Here is a 3,820-nt window from a genome sequence, read left to right on the forward strand (position 1 = left end):
GCATAATTAAGCGGAGTTGATTGCAATCCTAGAAATAGGATGATATAAATCCTCTGGATTAGAGTCAAATCTAATAAGGGAATCCATAGATCGAGTTAATGCGACAATAGGGGTTTTAATTAGAAAGAGATTTCAATTACTCAACCTAGAATCGGTTGTTTTTAGTCTCGAAAGAGATATTAACCTAATTTAGGGATTTCTACGGATTAAGACAAGTGAATAAATCATTTAATTCAGAGTTAGAATAATAAGTGGAGTCTAGGTGGATTCTTCCTTAGGTATGGTCTTTATCATTGGTTTATTCGATTATTTCCTTCACTCTCTGTCGCGTTCATTAGTTAATTAGTTTAGTTAATCTTAGATTAAAACAAATCACTTTTATTTTAGGCTAAATAATATAAAGATAGTTAATACTAGTACTTTTAGTCCTTGTGGATACGATATTCTGGACTCACCGTAGCTATATTACCATTCGATAGGTGCGCTTGCCTTAGTCGTGATTGTAGTCTAGTTTAGTGGTTCATAAAATGATCATCAAGTTTTTGGCACTATTGCCGGGGACTAAAATATTAGTAACACTAGATTTTTATTACTTTAACTATCTTTATTTTTATTTTATTTTATTTTATTTTTTACTTTTAATTTACTAACTTTTCTTTTATTTGCTTCTGGCAGGTTCTTGTGGTTTATGACTAGAAGAAAACCCTCAGGACCTCTACTTTTTTACAGTGAAATTGAAAGCACAGCTCGCAGAAATCATAAAGAAATAAGGCGGAGTATAATCTGCTACCTCCTGTGGTTGCCGCAAATCCTGTAAATCAGAATCCTGCTCCTCGTACTATGTATGATTATACTAAGCCCACTCTAACTAGGGCTGAATCGAGTATTGTTAGACCTACTATTGCTGCAAATAATTTTGAACTGAAACCAAACACTATTCAAATGATTCAACAGTTTGTTTAGTTTGATGGTTTGCAAGATGAAGACCCAATTGCTGATTTGGCCAATTTCTTAGAGTTTTGTGATACTTTCAAGATAAATGGGATTTCTGACTATGCCATTCGCCTACGATTATTCCCCTTCTCATTGAGAAATAAGGCTAAGCAGTGGTTGAACTCCCTACCATGAGGTTCTATCACTACTTGGGATCAAATGACCGAGAAGTTTCCCACCAGCTAAGACAGTTAAGTTGAGGAACGATATCCCCTCCTTCATGCAAATGGATTTAGAGACTTTATATGATGCATGGGAGAGGTATAAGGACTTATTGAGAAGGTGTTCTCACCATCGGTTACCTCTATGGTTACAAGTTCAGACTTTTCATAATGGTTTGAACCCCTCAACTAGGTAGATGATCGATGCAGCCGTCGATGGTACTATAAATAATAAAACACCTAAGGAGGTTTATTAGTTCATAGAGGAGATTTCACTGAATAACTATCAGTGGCAAGTCATGAGGACAAAGCTAACAAAAGCCACTGGTGTTTTCAACCTCGACACGTCACCATGTTATCAAACCAAGGAGAGCTCTTAAATAAAAAAGGTTGATGGTTTATGTGTTTCTACATAGGTACATCCAGTGATGCAGTGTGACACAAGTGGAGGAGGAATGAATAATCCAGAATGCCTAGCCTACGACCCTAACACTACGAATGAACAAGTCAACTATATGGGTAACAATTCTAGACCTTAGAATAACCCCTATAGTAATACTTATAATGTAGGTTGGAGGAACCATCCCAACTTCTCTTGGGGTGGTCAAGGCAATCAAAGACCACACCCCCCTCCGGGCTTTCAACCACCTTACCAGCAGGAAAAGAAGCCAAACCTTGAGGAGATGCTAACGAAATTCATCTCAGTGTTAGAAACTCGTTTCCAAAACACTGAAACAGTGCTTAAAAATCCACAAGCGTTGATTCAAAGGCTCGAGTATCAAATAGGTCAGCTTGCTAAGCTAATCTCAGAAAGACCACAAGGTAGCTTGCCTAGCAATACCGAGACTAACCCTAGAGAAAAACTCCATGCGATTACTGTTTGAGATGAAGAAGGGTTAGTTGATTCCAAACCAGAACCAAGGCAAGAAGGCATGGTAAGTAAAGGTAAGGTTGATGAAAGCCATAGTAAACAGAAACCGGTGAGCAGAGAATATACACCTCGTGTCCCATACCCCAATGCGATGAAAAAAGACCACACAGATGAACAATTCGGTAAATTTTTTAACCTTTTAAAAAATTACATATTAACTTATCGTTTATTAAAGCTCTTTCGCAGATGCCCAACTTAGCAAAATTTTTAAAAGAGCTTCTGTCAAATAAACAGAAGTTAGATGATTCGTCACACGTGGAGTTGTTGCAGTTTGCTCGGCCATTTTGTAGAATAAACTACTCAGTAAATTGAAAGATCCAAGGAGTTTTACATTTCTTATTTAATTGGTAGTTGAAGTCTTAATAAAGCTTTGGCTGATTTAGGGGCGAGTATAAATGTCATGCCCTATAAAATGTTTAAACAACTAGGTCTTGGGAAACCTAAACAAACTAGGATAAGTATACAACTGGCAGATAAAACTATTAGATTTCCTAGGGGTATTGTTGAGGACGTACTCGTTAAAATTGATAAATTTATATTTCCAATCGACTTTGTTGTTCTAGACATGGATGAGGATAATGACATACCTTTAATTCTAGGTCCGCCCTTTTTAGCAACTACTAGAACTATCATAGATGATGGTACAAGTGAACTAACGCTTCGTGTAGGTGATGAAACAATCACTTTTCAGGCTCGTGATTCAGTTAAGACATTGAGTGATGAAAGTAATTTTCTAAATTCTGATAATAAGACTAATCATGTGGTTCAACAATCTTTGCAGGAAAAATTTTCGAGAAGCATAAATGAGGCACGTTCTAGTTCATTCGAAAACATTAGAACAGTCCATAAAGAAAGAATACTGCAAATCAATGAACTAGACGAATGGCGGACCTATGTCAACGAGGAACAGAAGCAACACCATGTCAAGCTTAAGGATAGAACCAATCAATTTAAGGTTGGGGGTCAGGTACTATTGGATAAAATGAACCCTCGAGTTGTCACCTCAAAGTCTAATACAGACAGAGCAACTCCCTTCACAATACTGAATGTCTTCCTATACGGTACAGTAGAGGTAACACATAATGAATTCGAAACTTTTAAGGTAAATAGTACTCGACTCAATCCTTATTTTGATAGAATTGATAACAGGGAGGAGGAGTTTCAACTCCTTAAACCACCGTGACCATACGAAATTGAAGTAAGTCAAGCTTAGACTCTAAATAAGCGCTTCTCGAGAGGTAACCCAAGCACTAACACCACTAACTAGATTATTTTTATTGATTTTCATGCTTAAATGCAGGTTTTTGACCCACACGGCCTGGATAAACGGGCGTGTCCCAGGTCGTGTGCTCTAACAAGGGTTAAACAGTGAGTTACATGGCCTAGCGACATGGCAATGTGACCCATACGGCCTGGACACACGGGCTTATCCTTGGCCGTGTGGAAACAAGACTTAAATTTCCCAAAATGTTGACAGAGACATGGCCTAACACAAGCCACACGGGCATGCGACACGGCCTGGATACACGAGTGTGTCCTAAGCTGTGTGAAAACTATAGCTAAAATTTCAAATTTTAAACAACTCAGAGAGCCACACGGGCGAGGTACATGGCCATGTATTCAGACACAAGGGCACGTAGGGGACCACACGAGCATGGGATAAGTGAACAATGTAGCACACAGCTGTGCGATATGGCTGTGTGAACTGCACGGGCATGTCCAAGGCCGTGTGACG

At 38.5% G+C, this 3,820-nt stretch overlaps 1 non-coding gene across 1 annotated transcript; it reads right to left on the minus strand.

Annotated features, from left to right (window-relative positions):
- Positions 1 to 1,186: 1,186 nt before the first annotated feature.
- Positions 1,187 to 1,293, minus strand: LOC128286271 (small nucleolar RNA R71). The gene has a single exon (XR_008276814.1). It is a non-coding gene; the product is annotated as a small nucleolar RNA R71 (small nucleolar RNA).
- Positions 1,294 to 3,820: the final 2,527 nt, after the last annotated feature.

This window comes from Gossypium arboreum, chromosome 12 (genome assembly GCF_025698485.1).
Source record: "Gossypium arboreum isolate Shixiya-1 chromosome 12, ASM2569848v2, whole genome shotgun sequence".
Classification (NCBI taxonomy): Eukaryota; Viridiplantae; Streptophyta; class Magnoliopsida; order Malvales; family Malvaceae; genus Gossypium; species Gossypium arboreum.